Genomic DNA, 16,364 nt, shown 5'->3' with positions numbered 1-16,364 from the left:
ATATATATATATATATATATATATATATATATATATATATATATATATTTGCACATTTATGTATCCAATGCAACTAGTTCTTGGCTGTTTGAAAGGGAAAGTGTCATTATAGACGTCTTTTTTATAGACCTCAGGGATCTTCTGCAAAAGAGTATTCTATTTTTGAGTGGGTAAAACTCCTGTAAGGATTTGCCTCTTGATCAATCACAATAGTACTATATTTTGCTATTTTTTCTTTGGAAACATACATTGCTCTTCTAGGTGTTTCATGTGTGGTTTCATGGTGATCTCAGGCATATCTATGTATATGTATATCTATATATCTGAACATTTCAAGACCTATACTTTCATTTGTGTCAGGATATATGGCAGAGGATATTTTCTCCTAATCATTCCACCAATTGTTCTACCCCTTTGAGTACAGAAAGTTTCCTGGGACACTCAAATATTTAGTGATTTACTCAGTCACAGAGCTCATGTGTGTAACAGATGCATGATTTGATGTCTTCCAGCCTCAAAGTCACTAGTTTTCTAATCATTAACTTATTAATAAATTAATAATTCACATATTTTTTCTCTGTCTCTCCATTTACCATACTTAGTTTTTTATTGTTCCAATCTTTTTCACCATCACAACATCTTACCCTAATAATGTCTGAGTCATGTTTTATGGATAATACTTTCTTCACATGACCTATCCACCCACGTATACCTATAAAAATTTGTCTGATGAGGAGCAGTAGACAGCATCTCTTCTGTGGATCTGGTTCTTTGTAGTTCTCCTTGAACAATGTGTACAATCTTGTCAGTGATAATTCCAATGGACACTACACTGCTTTTTTAATATAAAAATACAATTGGAAAGCAAATCTCTTTTTTTGTTCTGTCAAAAGAATTTTACACTATTTTACAAATTTAAATAATGCATGCTGTACTTCATATTGTTAAATACTTTAAAATATTTTATGTGAAAATAATTCCATATTTTTTTCAATAAGGCAAATAATTTTAATTGTTTTAAACTTAGATATTTTAGAATGCTAAGATGGTTATTTCTTTTAAGGAATTTTTTTCCTTTTTTCTGAATCTGTTACTAAAGATTTTATTATCAGATGTTTTTAGACATTTCTCATCAAACTTTCCTCCATGTGCCACAGATTAAAAAAAAATCAAAAGTTAAGTACAATCAAAAGCAAGTCTTACAGTCACAAATATTGATCTTTTCTTCCCTCTGAACATAAACTGTGGTACAAAATAACAAGACATTTCCTTTCTACATATTGTCAATATCTAAGTAAGAAGCTTTGTTTCAGTTAGAATAAAGCTAGTCCTTCTCACATCTTCAATCTGGCCAACTGCCAGTAGTTTTAGGGTCTTAAAGTTCACAATGCAATTTATATTTAAGTTATTTAGCCATTGTGAAAGGTAGATTGGCAGTAAGAAGCAAAGAAGTTCTCTATTTAGCTGAAAGAACAAAGGGTCCTGGGAATTAGGAACACAATCTACTATCATGGTATTCTGCCAACATAATTCAGTTCATAATATGATAGAATAATTTACATGTATAATGGTTAATTTGGAGCTTGACATTGACTACACCTTCATCTTGCTTAGAAATATATTTTATCATCTTATATTGCCTAAGGCAACAACTATATAACCTTCTTAAACAACTGTCAGTTACTCAGTAACAAGCAAAAGTGCTAAGGATACAAAGATCAAGACATGATCCTTGTCCTCAATGGGTTAACATTCCAATGAAGGAAGATAACAAGCAAAAACTCTGAATGTTTAAGACTTATATGGTATAAATGGAAAATAATATAAAAGTAAGGACTTTTCATGTGGAGGGAAAATATTAGTAGGAAAGACCTTGCAGAAAACGGTATTTCAGATGAGTCTTAAAGAAAGTTAGGAAAGCTAAGACTTGAGCAAGAAGTAAGTAGAGATAGCAGTGTAAGCATGGCAGTCCGCCAATGCAAATATGTATTCAAGAGATAGAATATTCTGTACACAGAAAAGAAAAAAAAATCTATTATAGCTAGATTAAGGATTGTGTGGAGCAAAAAAAAAGTATAAGAAGACTAACATTACATTTTTGGTCATAGAAAATCATGGGGATGTTTTCCACCTTGACCTATGTACAATTATTTTTCCTCTCTAAATAGTGTGGTAGAAGTTTGAAAAGTGGGAGAGATAAAAAATGCTTTTTAATGGAAAAAGAAAAAATACATAAATGTTATTCTTTATCCTTTGTTTTTGAAGAGGATCAGTGACATCATGGAGCAATGTCTTGACTTGGAGATAAATTGGATTTAAGGGAGTCAGAGTAACACAAATTTGACAGTCTCACTCTCTCTTCAAGTGTCATTGAAATCCACTGGTGAGACAAAAGTCAGGACAATAGCAATGGTTCAGGATGCAGTGCATGGCCTTGGCATCTTTGGTCTTTAATATCAGACCAAGCTCTAAGCACTACATAACACCTGCTTTAATTACCTTCATGGACTTTGGAGCAAATTGTTCTCATTCGTCCATTCTGCCAGGGTATGAGGTCTATCTTTTGCCCTTAAGCTAGTTTAGCCCATCTGCCAAGATAGCTTTATTGGGAGTGTGGCTGCTGTGCATGCTACAGTTTCTTGGAGCCACAGGAAAGAGTTTGGTGATTGGTTGATTACCAAACGATATAAGCAGCACTGAAAAAGGTTGGGTAAGCCTTCACAGCAGAGGTGCTAGTCCTCCCTTAATATTCCCTATACCACATACATACACACACCCACACACAAACAAATATTTGTATACATACTTATACGTGTATTATGCATGCATGCATATATACATACATATACAAACACACATTTTCAGTGTATAATAGTAAAATACAATTGTGCTAAAAAGACTTAAAAGCTAGATGAGGATGAAGTTAACAAGGTCACTTTTATGCCAAATGGAAGATTGTATTTCATCCAAGGAAGTAATAGGGGCCACTGAATCTATCCACATTCTCATGGCCAAGGTCATTGTTAACATAGCGTCATTTATACACTGGACATAACTAAACTTTAGAAGACATGATAAATATTGGAAGATGGGTGAAGGATCATAGGATTATCAGTAGTATTGTAAATAAATCATGATTACTTTTCAGGAAATCATTACATTGCTTATTCCTCTGATCACACACACACACACATATACACATGGCAACACAAAATTTGGAATTCTATTCAAACAAGGAAACTTTTAAGAATGAAAAAAGCAAATTATAAATGGATCTGGAATATTAGGAAGGTCTAATTTTGTCACCTATTATACTAGAGCAATAGCTTTTATTTTGTAAAGTACTTTTAATTTTAAAAGAGTTTTAATTATTAATTTTTAATGAAAGAACACATATTGACTCCTTAATTATTAGTAATCATTTCTTCCTATAAATTAATTATGAATAGATTCAATGTTCTATTAATTTTAAAACTTTTAACAAAATTAATTTTGAAAGGAACACGGAAATAATGATTTTATTAGAAAGAAAACTGGGTAACCAATTTGCAAAATTTCTTTCTCTGAATTGTCCCAGCAATACATATCAATTGTTTTGTTTTGAAAATCTTCCAAGTATTATAATCACAAATCACAAAACACTATAATACTATGCATTGACTTTTATTCATCCCCTAGCCACAATGAGGATTTTAGGTTAAAATAATGAAGCTAAAATACCTTAAGAATTATGTTAGATTGAATTTCTGTTTTTAATTTTTTTACTAGTTTCCTACTTTTTTTCCCTATGGTTCCCAGTTGAAAACTTAGTTTCTTTGGATTTTTCAATATTGTTTTATCTCCTATATTCAATTCAAAGATGTAACATGAACCATTGACAATAGCTTCCATATTTAGAGTTCCTCCTCCGTTACCATTTCAACCACTGTCACACTTTACTCTTATTACTTGAGACTTTGATTAGTCTAAAGTTTTTGTTTTTGGCTTCCAAACTTCTACTTCCAATCTATTCTGAATGCTGTCACAATACTTTGGTCCTTTAGAGGTACTAAAAACTTTTGTCATATATGTATGTATGCCCCAAGACACTGATTAGTTGAAAAACCTAGATCTTCAAATCTAACAACAGTCTTTCATCCAATTTAATAGGCCTACTTATAGTTCCTTAAGCAGACATTCCATCTTCCATCTCCCTGGTGGTCCTCATTTATGGAGTGAATGGTCTGCTCTTAAACTCCTTTAGTTTTACTCCCTTCAAGATTCAGATCAAATTTTGCCTTCAGGAGAAGTAGGTGATGGGAGGAATTATATCTACTAATGACTTCCTTTGTCAGTTTACATTCATCTACCATTTAGAAATATTTTATGAACCTAGATAGTTACATGTTTTCACATGTATTTGAATGTATTCTTCATGGAATCAGGGATTATGTTTTGTCTTGTTTTTCTTATTTCCGTTTTTTTACATTCACAGTGCTTTGAATTGTACCTTTAACTGAGTAATCAATTACTAAAAACTTGCTGTCTGATTAGGAGTTTTCTTAAAAGATGTTTTACAAAATTGAACATTCAATTTTCTGGGCCGTCATAATATTAATTGGAATTTATACAGCATTTCACATATATTGCCTCATTTGATTCTGACAACTGCCTTGTGCAGTAAATACTATAGATATGATTTCCCACATTTTACTGATGAGAAAACTGATGGTAAGAAAAGTTAAGTGATTTTCCTATGGCCCTAGAGGTAATAAAATTCAAATTGAAATCGAGCAGCAATACCTCAGGCTCTGAGACCATCAGTCTTTCCACTACATTATGATGCCTCTGAGAAGTCAGTCAATCAATAAACATTTATTAAGTGGCTATTAGAAGGCACTTTTAGTGTCAGTTTCAATATAGTTATGCAGAAAGTACAATAGAAGTTACTTTATTTTGTTCATTTTTCAAGGCTTACTTTTAAGGAGATTGTGTGTCAAGATACTAGGAGAAATGGATGATAGTGTGCAAGGCATTTTTATATTTTTTTCATGGAATTTGGGTATGTTATTCAAACCAGACTTTTCCATCTTTGTAGTTCTCTAGTTAAAAGCAAAGAGATTAAAGATATCAATATTTGGTAGTGTAGGGATTACAGTTTTTTCTATTTATAAATTATCTATACAACTGATTTTTGACTATGTGCTCTGAATTATAGCATTAAAAGGGTAACATGTCTGATGTCGTGTATTACATAACATAAACAAGTGTCAGAGATGTGACATAGTACTTTTTTACACATAGTACAATAAGTTTTTGTCAAAGTAGAAGATTAGAACAACTTATGTCCATAAATATTTCTTGTGCATAAACAAATCTCTTTGCCCATAGGCTAGATCTCCCTTTCTCCATCCTGAGCCATGAATTTATAAGGCTTAAATGTAATCACTCTTAAGTGCCATGCAGACTTCTGGGTCAAGTGTGCAACAAGGTGGAAAACTAGACATTTACTTTTATTGCCAAACCTCTCCAAAACAGAAATTATATGCCAAAATAAAACATATTTATCTGTCTCCATGATCTAGAACGCCAGAATCAAAAATAAAATTTTAAAAAAGAAGACGAAATTAAAAGTCACTGAACTTGGGCTCACTCAGGACTATGAGCTCTACTCCCACACTACTCTGCATTAGTGCATCCAAAGACCTAGCAAGCAAGTCGGGCTTGAAATAAAAATGACTGATTGATCGGTTATTTATTTATTTATTATTTTTATGTTATTATATAAATGTATGTATTTATATAATATATGATATATAAATAAATATAAATATATTTATTATATAAAATATATTATTTTATTTATTATACCATTTCCCCCTTTCCTTTTCAGTACAACGGAAACTCTGATTCCAGGCTGCAGAAGTTTACTTGTGTAGCAAAAGATAGCCTGAGTGGCAGGCAGCAGACTTCAAGATAAAGACTGGATTGTGACCTGCTAGAGGCCAAAATCTTGTAGCTCAAGGCAAAGCTCTAAAAGGCTAGTATGAGAATAGATAATACTATTATACCAGTATGGAAATCCTCTTAGTGGGCAACTGTAACAGAACCAATGTGGCAGCTCTCTCAACTACCAAAAGGAAGCTGGACAGATTATTAAGACAGAACACAATGTGTGTGGGGCAATCTGCATCACTCCAATAATCCTAAAGGTAAGAGCACAGTACTTAGCTGTGGCCAACTCAGACCCCCCAAGAGTCACTTGGGACAACCTAGGCTGGTGAACCAATTGCCCATTGTGGGAGGAGGCTGTAAAATATTGAGATTTAGTCCCCAAGGAAAGTAATCCTCAAAGGAGACAGAGTCAGAAAGTAAATCAGGCCTGGGAACTTTGATGCTTGAATATTCTATTTATACTACCTCAAAAGGAAGGGAGGAAAATGTTGGAAATGGTAAGGGAAAATAGTACCTGGCAGAGGGGGGCGGAGAGGAGATTTTGAGGCAAATGGAATTTTTTAAAAAGTTGACTGAGAGCGTTTAAAAATTAGTAGAGGACTGAATATGGAGGTTCCCCACCATGGAGTACTATTATCTCTGACACATGAAATAATTGGCATTTGAGGGGGAATAAATCAAAATAGAAAAGGTGAATCCATGTGATAAACTCTATAAAACAGAGACAGAAACTGTCTATAATTTATACCTTGGAAATTTTGATTGAATCATGAATACAAGGGATAGCAGATCAGTATATGCATTATGAATCAGAGAATGAGTGTCTAGAGTACACAAAATGAGAAGATGCATAATAAAGAGAATACAAAAATATTTTTGGAAAGGAGTAAAAAAATGAAATTTTAAAAGTAATAATGCAAAGAACTAGTTGAAGAAGGAAAAAGGAAGGGGGAACTTACTTGACTGAGAGGGAAAAAAAAGAATAAGAATTATATGACAAGAATAAAATAAAATAAAAGAATAAATAAAATAATTAAAAGGAACGGAAAAACAAAATACCAAAGGCAAAAGGGGTAAAGAATCAGAGAAGGTACTTATAGGTGACAGGGAAAAGAATTTGAGAAGGGAACCACCTTAAAAAAAAGAGGAAGGTAGAGTAACTGAAAGAATATAGTACTTACTACAACAGAAGAGAGAAAATATCAAACTAAAAAACAACACATTAATGACAGATTAAGAAAAATATAAACCTAACTTGCAAACCTTAACTGAATGGATCAAGCAATCAAATAAATGGAAATCTTATCTGATCTTTTTTGTAGATCAAATAAGAAAACAAAATACTACAATCTTTTCCTTACAAGAAAAGTTTAAAAATTAAAGGATAGGCAGAGCCAAGATGGAGGAGTGGAAACAGGAACTCATCTAAGCTCCTCAGTGAATTCAGGCAGTAATCTCTAAAAAGTAAATCTGAACAGATTTTAGAGGGACAAAATCTACTGGAAGATGGAGTGTGGCAAATTCCCAGTACAGGAAAGTGTGCATGTAGGACTAGAAAGGAGGAGCATGTAATGTGTGAGCTGCACCAGCATGGACCTGAGACCAGACCACAACATAGTTCCAGTGAGCACCAGATTTGCAGACCTCTTACTGGGTAACAGAGGGTCAATGGGAGCTGGGTTACAGAAAGTGCAAGGCCTGCAGCAGTGACAGCAGCTTCTCCTGGGGCTATCAGCCCACAGCCTGGATGTTTAAAAATCACCTACCTGAACATCCAGGAGCCAAGATGTTGGAGTAAACCCTAGGTGCTCTAACCCCCTCTCTGACCCTGAAAACCAAGAGATTATTGCCCCAGTATAAAATTTTAAAATAGTAGAAACAATGGCAGGCTTGGGTGTTTAGAGGAAGGGTGTGAGTGAAGCTGTGCTCAGGCTGAAGTGAAGGGCAGTGAAGGGCAGGAGGCATCCCAACAAACCCCATCTCAGTTGAACAGCCAGAAAACCCTCAGCATAGAGGGGTTGAGACAGCATGTACTAACACCAGAAGACCAGGTGTGCCTTAACACAAACAAGAAAATCTATACATGCCAGTATGGCAGGCTGCCAGCTTCTGAGCCTGCCCTGGCATTAGCCCAGGGATACAGAGGCTGAAACCTGAAATGGCCAAACCACCCCTCCCCCACACCTTACTCTGTGAGTGTCAAGGTAATCCCGGGGAAACACTGAGCATCCTGGCCTTGGCCTGAGTCTAGACATCCAAAGTCTACAGTACTCAAAGTCAACAGCCAGATAGTTTCCAGATTGAGAAGTATGTATAAGAGCCCTCTGTAAACCAGAAGCAGAAATCCACTTTAAAGCCAGGAAATAGGCAATAACAATGGGCCAGAAGCAAACAAAGATGATTGAATCCTACTTTTGTGAAAAAGAAGATGACGAAGAAGAAGATGATGATGAAGAAGAACAAGAACAAGAAGAAAGAAGAAGCCCCTAACTCCAAGCTTGAGAAACATGGGTCAGAGCCTTCTGAAATCCAGAATCAGAAATCCACTTTAAAAGTCAGGAAATAGGCAATAACAATGGACAAGAAGGATGTTTGGAAAAAAAAAAAGACAATTGAATCCTATTATTGGGAGTGAGGAGAACCAATTTCAGAAGGGGACTATATTAACTCTATACCCACACCTAAGACCACAGAAGGAAATATGAACTGGTCTCAAGTCCAAAAAGCATTCTTGGAAGAGCTGAAGAAAGATTTTAAAAGCCACATTAGAGAAGCAGAAGATAAAATTGACCAATTCTTTGAAAATTATATTGGCCAGAATGGAAAAAAAAATCTCACTGAAGAAAACAAATCCTTAAAAAGTAAAATGTGTGAACTGGGATAGGAGGTACAAAATCTAACTGGAGAAAATAACTCCCCAAAAATTAAATCTGAACATGTGGAAAATGATCTTCTAAAAGTAACCATGGAAAATAATTCGCTAAAAATTTGAATCAGTCATATCAAAGCTAATGACTGTATATATGATGCCTCAAGAATTGGTCAAAAAAAGATAAAGATTGAAAAAGTAGAAGAAAATTTAAAATATATCTTTGGAAAAATAACCTCAACTGGAGAACAGATCCAGGAGAGATAACATAAACATTATTGATCTACCACAAAGTCATGATGGGAAAAAAAAGCAGTCTGAGCAACATCCTTCATGAAACTATCAAAGAAAACTGTCCTGAGGTCCTTGAATCAGAGGGTAAAATGGTTATCAAAAACTTCACCACACTCCTCCTGAAGGAGATCTCAAATTGAAAACTCCAAGAAATATAGTAGCCAATTTCGAGAATTATGAGGTCAAGGAGAAAATACTGCAAGCAGCCAGAAAGAAAAATCCAAATATCATGGAACTACAGTCATGATCACACAGGAACTAGCAGCTTCTACATTAAAAGATTGGAGGGATTGAAAAATTATATTTCATAAGACAAAAGAGCTTATACTGCAACCAAGGATCAACTACCCAGCAAAACTGAGCATAATCTTTCAGGTAATGAGATGGTCATTCAAAGAAATAAGGGTCTTCCACACTTTCCTAATGAAAGAGCCAGAGCTCAATGGAAAATTTGATCTCCAAATATAAGACTCAAGAGAGACATAAAAAGATAAACAAAGAAAACACACACGTACACATGCACAGACACACAAACACTCACATAACTTGTGATTCAATAAGAACAAACTGTTTACATTCCCATATGGGAAGCTGATACCTGCCAATATTGAGATTTATGTAATTATCATGACATTTAACAGGAATATACATAGATAGAGGGTATGGTACAAATGAACTAATCAGATGATTATAAAAACGTTTTAAGGGGTACAAAGGGATTGTAATGGGATAAAGGAAAGATGGAGGCAAAAAAGGGCAAATTATGCCACATGAAAAGGCAGAAAAACATACTATAGTAGAGGTAAAGAAAGGAGGGCGATGAACATTAAATATGAATTAAAACATTAAAATATGAATTTAACTCTCGTTGGTTCTGGTTCAAGGAGGAATTAACATAATCAGTTAAGTCTTGGATTCTAACTGGAAAATACACAAACAAAATCATTATAGTAGAGGGAAAGGAGGGAGGGAGAGGAGCACTGTATGAAATTAATTCTCAACACTTGGGGTTCAAGGAGGGAATAACATACTCCATTAATTATAAAAATCTATTCTGCACTACAGGCTGTAGGAGGGGTAAAGAGGAAAAAGTGTTTGGGGGTGGTTAGAATGGAGGGAAATAGTAGTAATGGGAAAGGGTAGGTAAAGGGAGGGAGGTGCATAGGGAGGAATACTGAGGGAGACAATGGTCAAATGGAAAACCCTTAAGGAGGGAGAAGCGAGAAATAAAGACATCAACAGGGGAGGGAATAGGATGGAGGGAAAGACACAGATAGTAATCATAACTGTGAATGTAAATGTGATGAAATCTCTCATAAAATGGAAGCAGATAGCGCAATGGATTAAAAACCAAAATCCTACAACATTCTGTCTACAAGAAACACACTTGAAACAGGTGGATACACACAGGATAAAGGTAAACACCTGGAATGGAAAATATTATGCTTCAGCTGAAGTAAAAAAACAAAAACAAGTGTAGTAATCTTTATCCCACATAAAACAAAAGCAAAAAAGAAATCTAAATAAAATAGATAAGGAAGGAAACTATATCCTGCTAAAAGGCACCATTGAAAATGCAGCAATATCATTACTAAACATATTTGCACCAAGACTAAAGGAACTTATCACAGGAATAACACACTTTGATTAGTTAGGATTTATTCCATATATGAAAAGATAGTTCAAAATTAGGAAAACTATCAATATAATCAATCATATCAACAACAAATCTAGTAGAAACCAAATGATTATCTCAATAGAAGCAGAAAAAGCCTTTAAGAAAATACAATGCCCATTCCTCTTATAAACACTGGAAAGCATAGGAATAAATGGAGTATTCCTTAAACTAATGAGTATCATTTATCTAAAACCATCAGAAAATATATGTAATGAGTATAAGCTAGAAGCATTTCAATAAGATCAGGAGTAGAACAAGGATGTCCACTCTCACCCCTCTTAAGAAATTTGATAGTAGATATGTTAGTGGTAGCAATACAAGAAGGAAAAAAAATGAAGAAATCAAATTAGACAAAGAAGAGACTAAGCTATCACTCTTTGCAGATGATATGATGAGTGTAAAGCCATGCACACGCAGTTTTCCAGAGGACTGCTGCTGTGAACAGCTTCCAAGTTTGTCATTACATAGTACAGAAAACTCTCTGTGCATAACAAATTAGAACAAAACATTCAAAGTAAACCAAGGTACAGCATTCACCATGTCACAACTAAACAATTTAACACTAAAATGGCCACATAGTTTTTTACAAGAGTGGTCACATAGTTTTAAGCAAAATACATTTGTTTAATTAATCACAGAGTCCTTAATTCAATCACAAATTACAAAAATCAAAGTCTTCCACCCCTATGTCACAAGAAAGTTAAAATTTTATCAGTCACTACTCAGTACCCATGGAGAGGTGTTTTCATCTTGACTCAAGGCAGTCTTTCAGCTTCCATATTTCCTCTTCCATGGTCCCAGCTCCTACCTGAATCCACCAAATGCTCACCTGGATCTAAAGGCAGGCAGTCCCTGTTCCTTGTACAGCTCTCCCTGAAGTTCCTGCTCCACACTGAAGCACACAGTGTCCATTTCAACTCAAGTCCTTCATAGATTATGCTCCTGGGAAGAGAAAATTTAACAGAGCCACAAACATATCTACAAACATCAAGATTAGCATATTTACAACAATATTCATAAACATAGTCAGCACTATCTTCTTGATTGACTTTCCCCTGTGAAATCAACAAAGACCCACGACAGACAAAGTACTGACACAACAATCATACTTCCTCTGGCAGATCTGACTGGCCCTCAGAAGTCTTTGGAAGCTCAGGATGGTTCTTGGAAGCTCTAAACAGGAGTCTGACTGGCTCTCAGAAAAAGCTCTGCCACCACGAGTAGAGTTGTCAATATCAAAATTACTTTCTCCAGCCTCCACGAAGCTTGTTCCAAGAAATTCTGTCTTGGTTCTCAATTCTCATTTCTCTTTTCAGTTATTCTCAATTCATAGTTCAGTCTTCAGTCAAGCAGTAGCAGCCCAGCTTCCAGATACTTGCTGAGAGAAATACTCTATCTCCCCCCACCCCCAGAGTAGTTGCTCTTCCTCCACACTGCTTACCCAAGAAATTCTGACTTTCCCAGGTGGGGCTTTTACTTATATATGGTATTAGCTCTTCCCTGTTCAGCTCCTTCCAGTTACATCAGCAACAGGGGTTCGTACCTTCTGTTTCTGTAACAGAGGTTTTATATAATTAGCTTGACACTAAGTGCTAAGTACCTGTTAGCTTGTCAATACAAAGGGATCTTCAAATGTCATTACTATTACAATGATATACTTAGAGAATCCTAGTGAATCAAGAAAAAATTATTTGAGATGACAAATAAATTTAGCAAAGTTGCAGGATATAAAGCAAACCCACATAAGTCCTTAGCATTCATCTATATTTTTAAAGCAATCAAGGTTAAGTAACTTGCTCAAGGTTACACAGCCAGCTATTTCTGGGTGTGGTGCTGAGTATCTGAGCCTGGGATTCGATCACCAGGTGGGGCCCATGCACTTACTCACTGTGCTAACTGGCCACCCCTAAAATGGATACTTTTTATTACATTAAATTAAAAAGGTTTTGTACAAAAAAAGTCAATGTAACCAAGATTAGGAAAGAAGTGGGAAATTGGGAAAGAATTTTTACAACCAGTGTTTCTGATAAAGAAATCATTTCCAAAATATACACAGAACTGAGTTAAATCTCTAAGAATACAAGTCATTCCCCAATTGATAAATGGTCAAAGAATATGGACACAGTTTTCAGAGGATGAAATTAAAGATATTTACAAGCATATGGACAATGCCTGATATCTCTATTGATTAGATAAATGCAAATTAAAACAATTCTGAGGTATGATGTCTCACTGGTCAGATTGGCTAAGATGAGAAAATAGGAAAATGATAAATGCTGGAAAATGATAAATGAGAGGATGTAGAAAATTCAAACACTAATGCATTGTTGGTGGAGTTTTGAACTGATCCATCCATTCTGGAGAGCAATCTGCAACTATGATCGAAGGGTATATTGCATATACCCTTTGACCAAGCAATATAACTTCTAGGACTGTATCCTAAAGAAATCACAGAAATAGGAAAATGACCCATATGTACAAAAATATTTATAGCAGCACTATTTATGGTGGCAAATAATTGGAAATCAAGCGGATGCCCATCAATTGGGGAATTGCTAAACAAGATGTGGTATATAAATCTAATGGAACACTATTGTGCTATAAGAAACAAACTTTATAATAACTTGGAGACACTTATATAAACTGATACTGAGTAAGGAAAGCAGAACAAGGAGAACATTGTGCACAATTACAAACACATCGTATGTGTGAATAACTAACTTTGATAGACTGGGCTTCCCTCAGCAATACAACATTAAAAGACACTACAAAAGACTACATATGGAAAGGGATATCCACATCCAAAGAAAGAACTTCAGAGTCTTCAGATTGAAGCAAACTAGCTGCTCTCTCTCATTTGTGTTTTCTTTGTTTTATCCCTTCTTTCTCATTGTTCACCCCATTGTTTATAATCCTTCTTACAACATCACTGTTCTACATGAAGGTATTTATAGAAGCTCTATTTGTTTACATGCCAGTACTGGGGGGAGGGAGGAGGAGAAAATTTGAAACTCAAGAGACTGTGAATGCTGTAAACTAAAAGTAAATAAATAAATTTTAATAAGTAGTTGTTGGTAAGAATATGCCAAAGAAGAAATATCTTAATAATACCAATAACCACGATGGTATCTTTACTGAATTAGAAGTAGACATCCTAGAGAATAAAGTCAAGTGGACCTTAGGAAGCATTGCTAACAGTAAGTCTAGCGGAGCTGATGGAATTCCAGCTGCTCTGTTTTAAACCCTAAAAACTGATGTTGTTAAAGTGATGCACTCAATATGCCAGCAAATTTGGAAAACACAATGGTGGCCTCTATATTGGAAAAGGTCAGGTTACCTCCCAATCATCAAGAAGGGCAATACCAGGGTGGCTAGGTGGCACAGTGAATAGAGCACCAGCCCTGGAGTCAGGATGACCTGAGTTCAAATCCGGCCTCAACACTTAACACTTACTAGCTGTGTGACCTTGGGCAAGTCATTAACCTCATTGCCCTCCCCTCCCCCCTCCAAAAATAAAAGCAAAAAAAAAAACAAATCAAAAAACAGCAATACCAAAAGATATTCTATTACTTAACAATTAGGCTCATTTCACAAACCAGTAAGGTCATGCTTAAGAGTCTTCAAGCTAGGCTTCAGCAATAGGTTAACTGAGAATTACCAGAAGAACAGGGAGTTTTTTCAAAGAGACAGAGGAATAGAAACCAAATTGCCACTATTCACTGGATTATGGAGAAAGTAATGGAGTTCCAGGAAAAAGAAACAAAAACAAAAAACATCTGCTTCTAAATCACTGAATGCACTAGAGCCTTTGACTTTGTTACTTACAAAAATATATAAAGTCCTCAAAGAGATGGGAGTACCCAATCATATTATTTGTAACCTAAGGAAACTGTATATAGACCAAGAAGCAACAGTTAGAATCAAACATGAACTAACTGATTGGTTTAAGATTGGAAAAAGAGTATGGCAAGGCTCTATATTGCCAACTTATACTCAGAATAAATTGTATGAAATGCAGAGCTGAATGAATGAAAAATTGGAATTAATGTTGCTAGGAGAAAAATCAACAATCTCAGATATGCAGCCAATATTATTCTGATGGCAGTGAGTAGGCAATCTCTTAATTAGGAAGAAAGAATAGAGCATGAAAGGTGGCTTGAAGCTTAACATAAAAAAAATCTTGTCAACTGGTCCCATCATTTCCTGGCAAATAGAGGGAGAAGACATGAAGGCAATGTCAGATTTCATATTCTTGGGCTCAGAAATCACTGTAGATGGCAACTGCAGCCATGAAATTAAAAAACACTTGTTCCTTGGAAAGAAAGCTATGGCAAATCTAGATAGCATAGTAAAAAGCAAAGACATCACCTTGCTGACAAAGGTCCTTATAGTTAATGCTATGTTTTTTTTTCCAGTAACTGTGTATGGCTGTGAGAATTGGACTATAAGGAAAGCTGAACACCACAGAACTGATACTTTGAAATGTGGTTCTTAAGAAGACTTGAGAATTCCTTGGAGAGCAAGAAAGTTAAATAAGCCAATATTAGAAGAAATTAGTTCAGGTTACTCACTGAAAGTTAAAATATTGAAGCCAAAGCCTAAGTTCTTTGGACACATTATAAGGAGATGAATCTCATTGGAAAAGACCCTGATATTTGGAAAGATTGAGGACAAAAGAAAAAGCTAGCAGAGAATGAGATAGATGAATAGCATCACAGATACAAAGAACATTTACTTGGAAACACTTTGAGAGGTAGTAGGGAATAGACAAGATCTTGTTTGCTTTGAAACTTGGGGTCATGAAGAGTTGGATATGACTGAACAACCACTGCAAAAAGAACAACAGAAAGACTCCATAGGGAGTACAATCTCCTTTTTGGGCATGAAAAACCAGTCGAAGTGATATGTGTGATGATTATGGCTGAAAAATTGGGAATGACACTAAAATGAAGGAGAAATGAAGGTTTGAAAAAAATGTGGCTTGCTTTAAATTGTAAAAGTTTTTTTTCTCTGATATAAACTTCTCATTTTTAATATAAAGCTTTTTTTTCTGACGAAATGATGAAATAACATTATATCTAAGGACTCAACATTACAAGTGAACTAAAGAACATTAGAAAATATGTGGTAGATGAAATTTAGATGGTACCTATTATTTGCACATTACAAGTATGGCTAAAGATATTATCAAGGGAATTTGTGATTTAAAAATAAGGTAGGTGAGACATACAGTGAGGGCATGAAATGACAAGAATTTTGCATGCTATGCACATGAAGTGTTAACACATTTAAAGGAAGGTCTCAAATATGTTGTTTGAATATATTTCTATGGATATTTATTATAGGACAGGGTAAATGCCCTAGACTCGTTGCATTATGCATTATTAAAGGGACTGACAACACTAATGAGATCAAGAATTCTTCAAAATATCAAATATTACACAAACACAGGTTAAAATGGAAATGCTACAAAAAAAAATGAAAAGACAAAACTGACCATATTTATGCATCTTATTTGCCTTCTATCATTTTATTCCAGATCTAAGAAAATTGTAAATTATGTATTTTCATGGCTGCTATAGTGATATG

The sequence above is a fragment of the Petaurus breviceps genome, unplaced genomic scaffold (assembly GCF_028583685.1).
Source record: "Petaurus breviceps papuanus isolate PSGF00001 unplaced genomic scaffold, PetGlider_PUasm1.0 90602, whole genome shotgun sequence".
In the NCBI taxonomy this organism is placed as follows: Eukaryota; Metazoa; Chordata; class Mammalia; order Diprotodontia; family Petauridae; genus Petaurus; species Petaurus breviceps.
This window is presented reverse-complemented; position numbering follows the sequence as displayed.